The following is a 17,231-nucleotide window of genomic DNA, read 5'->3' as shown; positions in this document are numbered from 1 at the left end:
ATAAAAGGCCAAATCCACAATATCTTGAGAGAAGTCTCTCATATTTTCATACCTTTGTATTTGCTCCAATGCCTCTGGCAAAGAATGAATATTTGGCAGAAATGACCTATAAATAGCTGCCCAACCTGATGCCAATTCCTCTCTCATCATCTTGGTGTAGTATCCCACACAGCCTCCTAAATGAGTGATAACACTGTGCAGGATACAGTGTCCATCTTGTGGACTTCTGACAAGTGCCTGTCAGAAAAAGGAAACATACATTTCGATAGAATCTACCTGAAAGTCAAGAAAATAGCGTTCCTAATATTGACAACTTTAAAGGTTAATGGATCTTATTGAAAGGTTAGCTTGCAACATAATTCACATTACAGCTATTTGGTATCAAAAGGTTCACCATGTCTTACTCTGCTATGTTGTAGGTGCAAAATATGTGGAAATCTGATTACAAGCTCTTAAAACATCAAAAACAAACAGTTAATCGCAGCCGTCACGAAGCTGCCATAGATTAGAATATCTTTCAAAATCGGCTCAAATGGGACGTAGTTTAACAAGATGGCTTCTGTTTACACTTTCATGCAACCTAATTCGTAAAAATATTTTCATAAATATACTTAACGCATTCGATAAAACCATGTCTATTGTCCTAACGCGTGTATTTCGTCATAATCGTAATGCTGTCATTTTAGCACTGGTATCTTAAAGCCTACCGCCAAAATAAGTTCTACATTTTTACTTTATCTCGAAGGAGTGCATTTCATCCTCTAATGAACATGAGGAGCCTGTTGGTCACCTGCAATAGTCGAAAAGTGCTGCATTAATTGTTTGCGCGATTTGGCAGAAAGTATGGGTCACATGATCCAATTACGACTAGTTGATTAGACTAGGCTCAAATGAACTGTAAGGTAGAGAGCATTTATATTTGATGCAGGCTTTCCGGTAGAACTCGAACTATTTGACATAAACTAGTGTTAGACATTTTATATCAAGGCCTTTATTGGCCTTTCAATTCATGTGAGAATATGACGCGTCAAAACAATAACCAAATGGATCGACTATGTCAGAGAAAAAAAATTTATTTTGATCAACGGCAATTTCGTGATGGCGACGATGAACTTTTTGTTTTTGAGCTTTAAAGAGCTTGTTATCACATTTCCACGTACTTTGCACCTACGACACAGCAGAGTAAAACATGGTGTATCTGTTGATACAAAATAACTCTAATTTGAATTTTGTTGCAAGTCAACCTGTAACCTATGGAACAATTTCGTATTATTTTACTATGGAAGATAGCTACATAACCAATAGTAGTGGTAACAATGGCTTTTTATGGCAAAAATCGGTCCTACTTTTCAAGAAAAGGCAACTCCAACTAACAGATAAAGTTGCATGCAGGGCCTTGTCCGTCTTTGAACCAGCTGTTGTTTTGCAAGATATGCTTCTCAGGGGAGTAACTCCACAAAACAAGATTTGTCAAGTCAGGCTAGTTGTTGCCCTCTCTTAAAAAAGAAGGGGCTACCATATGAACACGCTTTAAAATACCTTGCAATAGAAAATTGAGTCACTAGTAAATATTGAATATTTTGTGCTTACCATCCCTTCAACAACATCATTTGGGAAAAGTTTTTGAGTTCGTCTCTGTACTTTCTTGGGTCCCTATGTAAAATAATGTATGCATTAGTAGAGTATGTCAGATGCAAGAAAATTAAAAAGTTATTAGACTGTAACCTAGCCAATAGCTCTTGGTCTTGTGTAGTATGAACCAAAAAATGTGCATTAGGTGATACTGAGGCAAATGGTGTATAATTGTTAATGCACTATATGTTACTCGTGTACAGTAGATAACCAAAAGTTTTTTGTACTTACAGATAGAATGGGTGTGAGTGTTAGAGGTGGTCTCCAGATATCATCCTGATGAAGAGAGTATGCAGTCTTCAAAACAAAAAACTCCTTTCTATTAATAAATCATTTCTATTAGGTTAGCATAAATGTTTTTAGTTCATGGTGTAACATAAGGTTTAGTAAAATGTGTGACGCGGTGGCATGATGGCTAAAATCATGCCAGATAATCATAAAATTCTTCCCAATGGCTTACCAGATGCATTTTAAGTAATGTCTTAACAAACCAGTGATTTTTTTAAATGAGAGAGCAGACATGCTTATTTTAAAGGGAAGTTTTCTTTAAAGCATGTGTGAATATGACTTCTGACGATTTCAGCTGGTTTTAATACATTTTTGACCAATTCTGACCCTAACGCATTTTTGCGAGTGAGAAATATCTCAAACTAGGTAAATGCGTGAGGGTCAAGATGGGTAGTAAAAGTATTAGGAGCTAAAATAGTCATGCTTGCTTGAGAAAAATTTCTCTCTGTATTAGCTTGAAAATAAAATTAAACTTAGAAACAAAATAGCTGGTTTGTTAAGATATAACTTTAAATCTATCTGGTAAGCCATTGGGAGGATGACGATCTGGCATGATCTAGCAGTAACTATCGGGGAAAAGTTTGGGAGCACTTAGCGATGCGCACATTGTTACTGAGGTGTTGAAGCAGGACGCTAGGCTAGGAGCAACCATTTGGAAAACAGCATTCGGACAGTCTCAAATTGATAGGGACTTACAGACCACTTCTGAGAAACCATAAGGTGAGTTGTGCAAGACATGACTTAGAACTTGGAATATTTTGACATGATGGGTGGTCCTGTCGATTGGTTTAGTTTTTGTGTGGGCTGCTCATCGGATTGGTGAAATATTTGGATGCATACTTTGGTTTTTGCTCATAACTACGTGCACGTTTGTTGTTTTTGTGTGTGTGTGTGTGCGTGCGTCCTACGACCCGGCTTTGGCAATATCCCACTAAAGGACCCCTGTGTTATATACGCTAACTTATCACTCTATGGAAATTGAAACCTATATGCGTGTTACACTTCGCTTAATTTACTTACTATTCCTGGATTCTCAAAAATTTCCTTCTTAGGCTTTTCAGGAGCATTATTAACAGAACTCTTCCTCTTAACAGCTTTTCTCTTAAGTGTTGGCAATATGTAAACACCAAGCTTAAAAGGTTGCTGTTTTGGTCTAGACATCTTCGAGTCTATAATATTGAAATAAGTTCAATAACCATGACAACAAAATGTACAATGTTGTTCATGTGTAAATTCTGTAAAAACAGACTTAACCCTTTAGCGACGGTCGGCTTACGGCTTGGAAAGTACCAGCGGACGGGGGCAATTACTAGGGCGATTTGACCCTTCGACATGACTGCATAAAAACTGCAGTAACTTACATCACAACTGCGGTAGTGGCATAAATCAACATGCATGAGAAAGCTGAGAAATTATTCTACAAGCTCATTGTTTTTGCATGCAATTAGCTTGCAAATGCTTTCCAGCAAACGTGTCAATTTGTTGAAGAGATGATTTTTTTATTTTCATGTGCCAACTTCCATTGCATTTTCCAAATTGATACGAATAATCGAGAATGTTGTACAAATACTACTTGCAAGGATTCATAGGTTCACAGCAGTTTGCAAAAAAAATTGGTCGTTTAAGGGCTTTGAAAGTAAAGTTATGAGCTCCGATACATTACGGGAGCGCCCCTCGAAATTCTCAGTGCGCGACCTATAAGACAAGCAAAAATTGAAGGCCTGAGATGGCCGCCTAAAAATCGCAATAACTTGCATGCAAATTGACATGGAGCTATAAATTAATATGCATTGGACAGCTTAGAAATTTCTCAACAGGCAGCCAATAATTTCCTGGAAATAGTCTGTGATTATTTTTGACAAATTATTAATTTGTCCAAGTTTTCACTTCTTTTTCCATAAAATATCGATAACAAACACATTTTTAAAAGCAATAACTCTGTGAAAATGATTAATAATAAGCATCTGCACAGTGTCATATGTTTGCAAGAGTTTGCAAAAAAAAAATTGTTTAAGTGCATTAAAAGTAGAATTAGGAGCTTCGGTGCATTGCGGGTGAAGACCTTCAAAATGCTCATGACGCCATGTCGATAACCCTGCAACAGTCGCCCGACAAGGCAGCTCAAACCTTGCTATAACTCTTGTGCAATTTGGCATAAAGCTGCAAATGAATATGCATCTGAAAGCTGAGATATTTTTCTACAGACTGAGATTGTTTCCTCCAGACAGCTTGTGAAAACTTAGCATCTTGAGATCTATATGTTTGCAGTTATGATTTTTTGCATTCAAATTATTATTATGTATTTCTTGAAGCTATATATGTATCAATTTTGCATATCAACTCATTGCACAGACTCATATGCGCTGCAGCAAAGATTAACTGTTTGTGTACAAGAAGAATGGAGTGGTGGGCATGTATTCACACATTTGGTGAAGCAGCAACAGACAAGAAGCAACATTTATTATGAACAGACACAGCAAATCATGGAGAAATCAATCTGCTACATTGCAGAATATGTGAACTGAACTCTTTTGATTAGTTGGCTGCCCTGAAAAGGGCAATGGACAACAAATACAACATATCAATGCAATGCAGAACAAATACAACATATCAATGCAATGCAGAACAAATACAATAGACTAGATGAAATTTCAGCAAATGTATGTACAAAAGCTAAAAATACAAAGCAATGAAACAGTTGCCAAAACTAAATAAATTACAATTTGTAAAGAAATTTATCTAGCATGGTAAGGAATAAAACATGACTCGCACAAAGATACTCCACATGCTAGGCATCTAAATTTAGTTTCGCTTCGTTTACGGGTGCCGTCATCATTTCGCCTTGAGCAGCACTTACAAACTCTATATTTTGGTTTTCTATTTTTTCCTGGACTATTTAGCACTAGTCGATGAGGGGAAGAAGTTGAAGCGCAGGAACTAGTGTATTTGCGGCAAGATCCAGTGTATTCAAATATCTGTTCAATTAATTTATTTCGAAACTCTAGGTCAGTTATTTTACAGCCGCTATGTACTCTATAAACTATGACTGCATTATACACACAAATATCTAATAAGTGAAAAAATAATTTTTTGTACCATTTCATGGTTTTACGCGCAGCGTTATAATAATGCAAGTTTTGATCTGATTTGTCAACTCCCCCCATGTATTTGTTGTAATCCAAAATAGCAGCTGGTTTGCAAATTTTACCCCCTTTATAATTTACTTTGCCTGTATCTACGACTTCCAAGTTTTTATGCATAGTTGAAATTAAACAAATACATGTTTTATCTCTCCAACAGCCAACCATACAATCACCATTAGAACAACTTGTTGTTTCACCTTTTTTAATAGTTTTTCCATTACATAATTTTAAATCTTTAGGAACACCTTTTCTGTTTGGACGCAAAGTTCCGCAAACATGAGTGTTATTTTTTATAAGTTCAGCAGCTAACTCTGGCGAATTATAATAATTGTCCATATATAAGCAACGACCTGTATTCAGCAAACCATTCATTAATTTCATTACTATATTGTGGGTGACTCCTCTGCCGGTACCTTCAGCTTGCTCTCGCTCATTACCTATGTACACAGGCAGCTTGTGCACGTAGCCAGAGACAGCATCGCAGAGAGCAAATATCTTAATTCCAAATCTGGATCTTTTAGATGGAATATACTGTTTGAAGCTAAGCCGTCCTTTCCAAGCCAGCAAGCTTTCATCTAAAGATATAAATTTACCTGGCAGTAAAACAGAAGATAACCGCTCACATATCATGGATAACACATTGCCTAGCTTGAACAATTTATTGCCAGCAGGGTTTTCCGAGTTGTCAGTGAAATGTGAACAGTTTAAAATCGTTAAAAACCTGTCTCTTGAAATTATTTTCCCAAATATTGACGTAGATAAATGGGGACGGGTAGACCAGTAAGATTTTAGAGTAGGCTTTTTGACAATACCCATGAGCACAACTAAACCAAAAACTCGCCAAATATCTTTGTCATCGACAGGCTCCCAGGCATCGCGATGTTTTTGAAGGCCATATCTATTTGTTTCGTTAACTATTACATTCATGATGGCCGATGTGATAAAAAGTTTTAAATAATCAAGAATACTTATCTGTCCAGGAATTCGACTTTTTACTCCTGCCAAGCTTTCATCAAAATGCAAATCTTTGGGTTTTAAGTCGGCTCCTCTTTGAAAGCCGTAAATACTCCCTGTTCCATCGCCGTCCGTTTCACTCTCATTTTCGCTATCAGATTCACTCTGTTGATCTTCTATTTCACATGCATCGTCTTCCCCACTTTCTTCTGACCTGATATCCTCTTCCTCACTGTCGAACCAGTTGATGTCTTCATCTAAACGTACTTTTTTGGCTGAGCTGGAGCAATCACGTCCGTCCATTTTGACTAGCTTTCCAAAAAGGAAGAGCAATTTTTTGCAACGTGTTCTTCTTGCACATGCGTATTAGGGATTACTTTTCAGTCTCAAAACATTACTACAAAACCTACTAAAATTGATGAAATAATTAATTTAATTTTTAAACGCTATTTTCTTAAAAAATAAAATATTTTAAAAAAGGTCTATCGTAGACTGATTTCTAACGGGCTTTCACGTGATTTGGCCTCTGAGACATTGCCCGTTTGACGGGCTTTCACGTGATTCGTCCCCAAAGAGTTAAAAGAATAAACACTCAAGTTTCAGCCAATCTGTGTAGTAAATAGTATTATATGCAGGGGCGAATCTAGGAAAAAAGTGTGTGGTGCAAAATTTGTTTAATATATCTAGAGTGGGTGCACGGGGCGACCCCCTTACCTGGCCTCGCACTAGCGGAACTTTTTGAAATTTACGCATCTTAGAATGAAGGAGAGGTGTGTTTGAGCCCAAAAAAGTGTAATCATTTATTTGCAGCAAACAACAAGTTTAGAGGTAAAAATTGACATTAGATATGATTAATTAAATTGGTGTTTATAATGTTTATTATATTATGTATATCAAGATTACATGTAAACAGAAAGTTAACAGACATTTATGCAGTAAAATAAAACCAAGACAAAATCAATCACAAAACCTCAACAGCCATTTGGTTTGGCTGTGCAGAAATTAGCCATAATTTTTGCAAACTACCTTAAAAAATGTTTCGTAGTATTAGCTACATAACGATGCTATTATAAAACAAACGTATTAGGGCATACTTTTTTGGGTTGTTGTTTTGTCGTTGAAAAAAATGATCCAAAGTTCGTTCTTGACCTTTCTTTTGAGACATTTCGCTTTTAGAATTGCTTATAGTACTTCTTTCGAAAAAGTTGTGGCTCAATTGGGGATGTTTATTGGGACCACTCTCATTTGTTTATAAGCTAAACAAATTCAGGTCAATGTTATTAAAACTGATTCGTTATAACAAGCTCTACTAGGCCGTTTTCGTTCATTTCCTCTCAAAGCAAGTTCTCAGTGAAATGAATTGTAATTTACTCAATTCTTGATGGATTTTAAATCATTTTTTTAAATTTTTTGCCATATTTATGGTGGTGCATTTGCACCATATGCACCACAGTAGATCCGCCCCTGATATGTTACCATGATTGTACTACATTTATCTTATAGATATATTGATATTCCCACAAGCAAACGAGCGGAGCGATGTGTGCGAGTTTTTATGATAAATGCATGTGCACACAACTTACGAAAATTATTCATCAACAATGAGACGAACCCTTGGCTAGAAATTTCATCAAGAAATTTAAGCATCGGAATGTAAAGTCGTTAAAGTATAATGACGATACAAAACACATTTAAACCTATTTAAATATGTTACCAAGTCTTTGTAAATTGTCGGTATTATCTTTAAACTTACCCATCTGATCGGATTATACACAAATAGACAGATTTATTTGAACGAAAACTGCCACAAAAAGCTTGAAAGGCTCGGTTTAATAAAAGTTAAGACCGAAAATTGAAACGCCAATAAAGCCGTGCGACCGATTGTAGAACTATTTAGTAGTGCGTATTTCACCAGAAAACCGTGTTCATTTTACCAGTCTATGGTGCTGTTTACTTGTAATCGAATTTATTCGAAGGTTTTTGTAATAAACGTAGACCGTTTGAGGCGTAGACCGATTTACAGGTACGAAATTGTGGAACACCGTTTAACAGCCTATGTTTTTTGTCCAATCACCGAAGGTTTCATTATTTAAAACGTTAGCCAAAATTCTTTACAACTTACGTACAAGCTAGGGCCAAACTACAACGCCCCTTCATGACGAGAACATTTTTTATTTTGCTACATTTTTATACGAGTGAATGCTCCTACCCGCTTATCAAAACCATTCTACATTCAACGCAACCAACTTTCAAACTGTGTATAGTACACAGTAGCTTGCCATTTTACTTCTAATTTTGCATTTCAGAGTTATAATAAACATATTTCTTTATCGTTGTTGAATTACATACATTACAGTAAATTAGGCCTACAGCTTTATAACACTTTTATAACAGCTTTTATTTTGCTGCAGTTTGCAGAAATCTTCGAGACGGATTAACGCTCATAGGTTTTCTATTATTGCTGTATTACTATATTAACAATATTGGTTATTTTAATAATATCAGTGCATTTTACTTATAATATTGGCCAACATTGCATTTCTCCTATTGCAAGGGAGAGATATAAACGTAATATTTTCCTTTCATTGTTGTTGTTTGTCATGACCCCAGGGCTGATACTCCCTCCTAAAAGGCCCATTAGGTTCGGCCCAAAATCACGTTTTAGGGGGGGTGGTTTTCAGACCATGGGGCACTGTCAGTGAATTTGCTACTTTAGGGGGGGGTTTCCACAGCCAAGCCAGTAAAAGGGCCCATGACCATTAAGGTTTTATTCAGTCAAAGTAATACCAAGAAATTGCACCGAAAATCCAGTCTTAATTTTAATGCAGATTGCTGTTGCTTGCTTGCTGACGGGAAATGAAGGTAATGTTTAATTTGTCAGATGTGAGTATTAAAGCCATTAATATTTAGGATTATACCAGGATTATTTTTCAGACAAATTATTACTGTCAGATTCTGATGCAAGTTCAACTGGAAGGGAACTTTATTAAACCCTCAAGAAACCAGGTTATATCATAATGCTGAGAACTTAGGTTATGCATGAGCAGACAACTAACACAATAAAATATGTATGCAGGAGAAAACAACTAACACAAAATACAACATCCCTTTTCTAGATTACAAAGCATGTAATGATGTTGGTTAATAAAACTAATTTTCACAAAATATTAGAAACGTGATTATACTGAATTATATTGTCCATGAGTATAATACTAATTAACAGGCAACCTTACAATGTACGTTGGGATTCACAACTCGTAGTCAGTAAGGTACGAAGGGGGCTTAACGGTTCGCCCTGAGCGAGTGGTGAGTGTATTTGGAGCTGGAGTAGCTGGCTGAGTAGGTACAACTGCGGACCGATTACGTGTCACGATTCTGCCATTATCACAAGTGATTTGTACAGCTCGATTGTTTACATTCGGTCGATTTTCTATAACACCGTCACGATGGTTATCTCGTATATAGACTGCACTGTTTTTCTCTAGCGGTCGTAAATCTTTTACGCGAGTATTACTGTCATGATTGATTTTCATTTGATCTTTGTACGAGTCATTTTTCTTTTTAAATTGCTCGTGATCTGGTAGTTTGGGTATCAGTGCATCAGGATGACATGTTACAGTGGTTCTTAGTACTCTGCCCATCAGTAACTCAGCGGGAGAGTATAATCCCAGTTGAGGGGATGTCCGGAATGCCAGAAGGGCCAGATAAGGATCCTTTTCTTTTGTTAGCATTTTCTTAATAGTCTGCACTGCCCTTTCGGCAGCGCCATTCCCTCTCGGGTAATGAGGGCTGCTTGTGACCTGAGTGAATCCATATGTCTCTGCAAATTCCACAAAGTCCTGTGCAGAGTATTGGGGACCGTTGTCGGAAATGACGCATTCTGGTATCCCATGTCGCGAGAAAATGCTTCTCATGTGATTTATCACATTCTTAGATGTGCTATCCTTACCCAGCAATGCGATCTCAGGAAATCGGGAATAATAGTCCACAACTAATAAGTATGTCTGACCCTGAAAATGGAATAAGTCCGAACCAACGACTTGCCAGGGGCGATCCGGGGTGGCTGTAGGTCTCAGAGTTTCAAATGAAGTATTAGAGTCTTTTTGGCAGATCTGGCATTGGCCAACCATTGTCTCGATAGCTTTGGACATGCACGGCCACCACAAACTATTTCTCGCACGAGTCTGACATTTGGTTACTCCCAGGTGACCCCTGTGTATATCCTCTAATACTTTACTTCTTTGATTTAGCGGTATCACCAGTCGATTTCCCATCATCAGAAACCCTTTGTTGATGCAGAGAAAAGCTTTTCGTTCGAAATAAGGCTGCATGAGAGTGTCCGTGGATGATAAATATGCTGGCCAACCTTCACTGACAAACTGAAGCACTTTGCTTAGGGTTTCATCGTTTCTTTGGTCTATTTTCATTTGTTCCAACCTGGTATCTAAGCCATTTAACCTCACACCACCATTTACTACTGTCTCAACTTCTTCCACCCGTTGAGCATCTGCCTCGTCAGGTTTGGTAGATGTATTCCGCGATAGGGCATCAGCCGCGATATTGTCTTTCCCACTGATGTGTGTAATTCTATAATCGAATCTCTGTAGCCTGAGCTTAAAACCTTGAATTCTTGCGGGTAGCCGGTCTAGGAATAGATTTCCGAACAGTGTGATTAACGGCTTGTGATCTGTTTCAATCAAAACTTTCTTCATCCCTAGAATGTACTGGGAGAATTTTTCTAGAGCCCAGCAGACTCCTAAAGCCTCTTTTTCAATAGCCGCATACCGTTGTTCTGTATCGCTTAGAGAGCGGCTCGCTGCGGCGACTAGTCTTCGAGTGCCATCTGGTTGCACCTGACTTAAGGTGGCTCCCAATCCTTGATTACTAGCATCTGTTGTGATTATAGTCTCTCTGGTAGGATCATATGTCGCCAGTACCGGTGGATTGGCAAATATCTCTTTCACCTTCTGGAAGGCTTCCTGCTGACCGTAACCCCAAATCCAGTCCACATCTTTGCGAAGTAAATCTCTCAAAGGTTTGGTAACATCAGCCAGCTGAGGAGAAAACCGCGCGTATTGATTAGCTAATCCGAGAAAACTCCTTACTCCGGTTACATTAGCAGGAGTAGGAAACTCCAAGATGCCTTGCACTCTTGGTCCTGTGTGGATTCCAAACTGATCAATGACATATCCTAGAAACTGCACTTTAGATACCCCAAACTGGCATTTGGACTTGTTCAAAGTCATTCCAGCTTGTTCGAGTCGCCTTAATACTACGCTGAGTCTTGAATCGTGTTGTTCTGTAGATTGTCCAACCACTAGTATATCGTCCATGTGTACTATAAGACCCTCAAGATCCCCCAAAATCCTGTTCATTTCAGCTTGAAAGATCTCTGGGGCACTGTTTAGTCCTTGTGGGAGTCTTAAATATCGATATCGGCCACGATGCGTAAGGAAAGTAGTCAACTTACTGGATTCATCTGACAACGGAATCTGCCAGAAACCGCTATTGGCATCGATTTTTGAGAACACTTTGCCACCTCTTATGGATGCCAGGCTTTCCTCTACTGTGGCCATAGGGTGAACTTCTCTGAGTACATATTTATTGAGTTCTGTGAAATCAGTACAAATCCTGACCTTGTTTTGCCCAGGTTTCGGCACTACCACCATTGGTGCCACCTACTGCGTTGGTTCTTCTATGGCTACAATTACCCCGTCTTCAACCATTTTCTCAAGTGCAATATTAGCTTTCTGTCGAAGCGGGAATGGAATCGGGCGTGGAACATGCAATGCAAACGGCTTTGCGTTTTCATCCAAGGTAATGGAATATTCTGTATCAAGCTTACCTAGTCCTTTGAACAAACTATCACTGACGCGTATAGACCCGATTTCGCACCTGCTTTTGTCAACGGTGACAAACTTGAGGCTTTCACATGCTTTTCTACTCAATAACGGGGTGTTTTGGTTTTCTATGACATATATGTCTTCTGTTATTTTCTCCCGACCCGCAGTAAGTTTACCAGAAATGACGCCAATGCAATTGAGAAGTGTACGACCTGGTCCATACAGCTTCTTTGTAGATGGGTATTGAGTTCCTACGCAATGTTGAGGACCACAAACGCTCAGGGCCGCACCAGTGTCCAATTTGAATCTCATCAATTGATTCTTTTTAATGTCAGTGTCAACCCTCACGTTGGAATACCATGAACCGGCCTCTAGACCTACGCTGTCTATGTCAAATATTTCGCCAAGAAACACTTCGTCAGAATTAGCTTCATTATTATCAGCAACCTGTAACTCGCTTACGGCTTGAGTAACCTCATTGGTACATACTGACTCCCAGTGATTTTTCCGTTTACATTTTCGACAAGTTGTTCCGAAAGCAGGACATCGATTTCGAACATGCCGTCGACCACATTTGTTACATGAAATCTTTGGTTTATCATTTTCTAATTTGGAACCATTCTTGTGGGATGTGACAAAACTCACCTCTGTGGGCTTTTCACTGGAGTTCTGTGCATTCTTAGAAACCTCGGCAATTCGTAGAGCCTTTATAACATAATCAAGAGTTAAACGTTCATCTGGTTCACGCATCATTTTATCCCTGAGTTTATGATCATCTAGTCCAAAAAGTAGTTTATCTCTGATTAGAGAATCTCGTTGATTGCCAAACTCACAGCTCTCAGCTGCGCGCCTGAGTTTCATTAAGTACACATCCACGGGTTCTCCACTTTGTGAGCAGTTATGAAAAGTATACCGGCTTACTATAACACCAGATCTTGGGTTACAATATTCTCGAAACCGCTTCAGGACATCATCTATTTTCCTGCCTGTTGCACCTTCAGCAATCTCTTCTGGATTTCCTTCATTGTCAGTGCCTACGAACTCCATTTGGCTATACAGCTCTCTCACATCTTCACCACCAACATGTCTAAATAGAGCTAATTTTCTCCTTTCATTAGCTCCACTTGTTCCTACTAGATCGATAGCAAGTAAATAGTCACTGAAAGAACGTACCCAGCGACGCCATTCTCCTGCAAGGTCATTTGCCCTTAAATCCAGCTGTTGTGGTGGTGATATGCCCTCCATCTTACACAAATGTTCATTCACACCGCTGCCACCATGTTTAATTTGTCAGATGTGAGTATTAAAGCCATTAATATTTAGGATTATACCAGGATTATTTTTCAGACAAATTATTACTGTCAGATTCTGATGCAAGTTCAACTGGAAGGGAACTTTATTAAACCCTCAAGAAACCAGGTTATATCATAATGCTGAGAACTTAGGTTATGCATGAGCAGACAACTAACACAATAAAATATGTATGCAGGAGAAAACAACTAACACAAAATACAACAGGTAAAAGAGACAGTCGACACTGCATTATCTTAGCAACCCTTTAGCAAAATACTCAGAATGGATGATAAACTTATTTCATTGTTATTCATTCTGTTTTCCTTTGTAAATGATATTCTGATGGTTGATGCTTGGAATAAGTTTTATTAACCCTTTTGCAGGCATAGCGACATTTTGCCGTTTTGCGATTACTGACGTTAGTGGGCAGAGCGACTATTATGCCGCCACACGAACGGTTTTTATAAATAGATTTATGGTTAGCTAATTGCCTTTTTTGTTTAATTTTTTTACCAATAGTAAATTAAAATATATTGGCCTCTGTTAGCAACAAAAAAATAATCCGTTCGCAGAAGAAAAAAACGATCGTTTTTGCAATACTGAACAAACGAAAAATCCGAAATAAAAACGTATTTAAATAAAATTGGGAATTTGGTTTGTAGCTTTTTTCTGCTTTATTAATGCATGAATCATATTGGATGTTTAGTGGGGCGTGAAACCTGGGTGCCCTCTAGGGAACTCCTAGTGTTTAGGGGGTGTATTTCAAATTGGCCAACCAGATGATTGGGGGTACAATATCCAAATTCAAATTGGCCAACCAGGTGATTGGGGGTACAATATCCAAGTCTGGGCCTATCCAGGTGGGTGTTTCTTTCAGAGTATCAGCCCTGGGGTCATGACCAAACACTTTTTAAATAAATTTTATAAAAACCTATATAAATACCACAACTTCTCGATATTGCTACCTATGACGTTTTGAAATGTAAACAAAATTGTGTATTGGTTTTCTATTATTACTATATTAATAAAATTGTTTATTCTAAGAATATCAGTGCATTTTACTTCTAATATTGGCCAATATTGCATTTCTCCTGTTGCAGAGGGAAAATATAAACATCTTTTTCATTCATTATTGCTTATTGTTGTATATAATAACACCCACACCCAGTACATTACAGCTACCATTGCAGTTATCCTATTGCACTGCAGAGCCATTTGATTGCTAATATTGCATTTCTCAACCATTAGTACCCTTTATTTTTTTGCCAATATCTCTGGCCATCTCTTTGGTCGTGGGCTGTATGACAGTGGAATTTCTAGTTATAGTTATTTTTACTTACCAATACAAGTCCTTATGTCAAATTTCAAATAGAATTTAACAAAGCAGTATTTTGCTGAAATGATATGACTACAGAAGTTGGCTTGAAACTGAATATATCTGTATACGTATATATTATCTTTCCTCTGTCTGCATAGACACACATGTAGCAATTACGCGGGTCTAGTAAAACACGTGATGCGTGAAAAAGGTGCGTGATTGTCATAAACATTGAAATAAAAACCCTGGAAAAGGCGAAGGTGATTCGCGAGTGCGGACATCCTGCAGTCGCCGTGTTAAATTTGTTTTAGAAAAAATATCATTGTGTTCAATGTGAAAAAGAAATCTAATTACATATTTAACAGCTTTGGCAGATCACGAATACATCGCTAAATGAAAGGAACAGACTACCGAGATTGCTACTACTCATTTATGTAAAAGACAGAAGGGTGTAGGTACACAGTGCTATTGCTATTCCATCAACTGTAAAAAACGCAGGAATGGACTTTCAAAGGAAATGGCATGACATTTCATAAGTGAGTCACTTTTACTACCAGTTCTATTAGTATTGCTAAAGTATACTACTACTACTACTAGTTGTGCTACTACTAGTTCTACTAGTTATTTAGGTAGTTACTACTAGTTAGTAGGTACTGCCATTAGTTTGTTCTACTACCCTAGTCACTCGGTGAGGGATAGGCGATCAGTGTCACTGCTGAGTGTACAAGTTGGACTGTATGTTGTTGGTGATTAGATAAATTTATAAGCTAGTGAGTGAACTTTTTTTCCTTCAGAAGGAAGGTTTTATTATAATTTAAATTTGAAATTTTTATTATATTAATATTTAGGAGTAGAGATATATCCACTTAAAGTAGATATATCTAAATTTCTTTCAGAAACCTCAAACAGCACGCAAAACCGCGAAAGCTGCCACAGCAAGTGCTTATGAATATGTCTGCAGCTTAGCAGAAGATGTTGTTGTCAATCTCTTTCGTAACGCATCTGTGTTGATATGAAAGAATTCGCTATAAATTAGTTATCCGTAACTGAAATTAATCGGTATTTAAAATTCTCTACATATCACAATATTCCACAGCTCGCTGAGCATGCGAGAGAAAGATAGCTGTTGGCTGTTATTATTATTATTATTACATAATATTATTAAGCAGAGCTTAATAATATTACGGTGTGAACCTTATAGCTATTACATTGTGGGATGCGCGATTCAATATAAAAATGGCTTTAATTATGAAAATATGTTATAACTGTAATCTACCTTTTTATCAGTGATCGCCCACTGCAGACTGGTCACTCCTTCTTGGATGTCCACAGCCTGCCGTGACCAGGCACGGATTTTGATAGTAAAGATGCAGGACGATCACCGTCTCGTGGAAGCGGCCTTCACCGGTCGAGAGTCCATCCCAAAAAAAAAGAAAGAAGGATAGTTCGAATCTCCCGGTTAGATGTTGTATCTGAAGACCAACGAGTGCAAGGACTGTGACAGGGGGAGGTTATCAGCACTGCCCCTATTAAGAGAAATAACTCACGCTATACCAATGTGACGTAGGCCAGCTACGCAATATTATTGGTCGTACTAATCGCGCCTAATACACTATAACGAAATGTCAACGTGGACTACAAGATGGCGGATCCAAACCATAATGCAATTTCCTACGCAGTTCCGACTTAGATAATGCAAAGGTCGAATTTCCCAGCAATGAGGAGATAACTCCTTTTCGGTAAGCAGAAACTGACAAAACGAGATATAACATTCTCCCAGATATTAAGAATTCACAGTCCTCTGTGAAGATACACAGAACAGTGGGAGGAAAAATAGCATCTCCCTTTATTCAAGTGGTGACCCATGATGGAAATATGGTTAGGTGTTAATAGACCACAAAAGTTATTTTAAGACAATGGATAATGTCTATAGATGAAAAATTAAAACTTACCAATGGGTGGTTAAAGAAAAATTATACCACCTATTGTCTTTAGGTTTAAAAGGGCAACTCCAGTCGTGAGATAGAAGTATATATACCAATGACTAGAGTTCTCTATCTCCGGCTTCTCTCTTTGGCCTAACTATACCTGCTGATAGGAAGTAGCAGATGATTAAGTATGCTCTTAGGTTCGTATGTGATATACGGGACACACACATTGATTATTATGTCATACAGTAGTATACCTGTAAATACTTGTGAACACCGCAAATGTTACGTATAGGAGACATCACGATGCGAGTACACTCGCAGCATGACAAGGAGATTATAGCGGTGTCTCATTCAGTTTGTAGGTATACAGTTAATACCCATGGATTAGATAATAGGAACATGCAGATCAGCACGTAAGCCATAAAGAGAATATTTGAACGTAATAGTTCAATGTTAATAAAAAGTTTACAACGTAAGCACGTAAGCCATAAAGAGAATATTTGAACGTAATAGTTCAACGTTAATAAAAGTTTACAACGCTAAATAAGAAAATTTTTTTTTTTATTTAGGTATTTTTGGTTATGAACGAATGTAAGCATCTCTATGATATACATATATGTGTGAGTAAATTACTGACATCGACTGGACGATATAATCGACTGTCCGCAGTCGACAGGAAGAACATATAACAAGACTAGGAAGTATATACAAAGTTTGGGTCCCTCTTCTTGTAGAAAGAAGGCCAATTGAATGGGCGCCAAGGAGCATCATTGGTCTGCTCATCACATTGTTCCAATTCAGCTTCGGCAAGGTTGGGGTAGATAGGTTG

The 17,231-nt window shown here is 37.9% G+C and overlaps 1 protein-coding gene across 1 annotated transcript in view; it reads left to right on the top strand.

The window, feature by feature from the left end:
• The first annotated feature begins 14,856 nt into the window (after positions 1-14,856).
• Positions 14,857-17,231, top strand: part of LOC137391539 (uncharacterized) — a 32,081-nt gene continuing 29,706 nt past the window's right edge. The window contains exon 1 of the mRNA XM_068078043.1: positions 14,857-15,007. The gene's annotated coding sequence lies outside the window, so the exon portion shown is untranslated. The remainder of the gene's footprint in view (positions 15,008-17,231) is intronic.

This window comes from Watersipora subatra, chromosome 3 (assembly GCF_963576615.1).
Source record: "Watersipora subatra chromosome 3, tzWatSuba1.1, whole genome shotgun sequence".
Taxonomy (NCBI): domain Eukaryota; kingdom Metazoa; phylum Bryozoa; class Gymnolaemata; order Cheilostomatida; family Watersiporidae; genus Watersipora; species Watersipora subatra.
The sequence above is the reverse complement of the archived record's forward strand: the minus strand, read 5'-3'. Positions and strand labels throughout refer to the sequence as shown.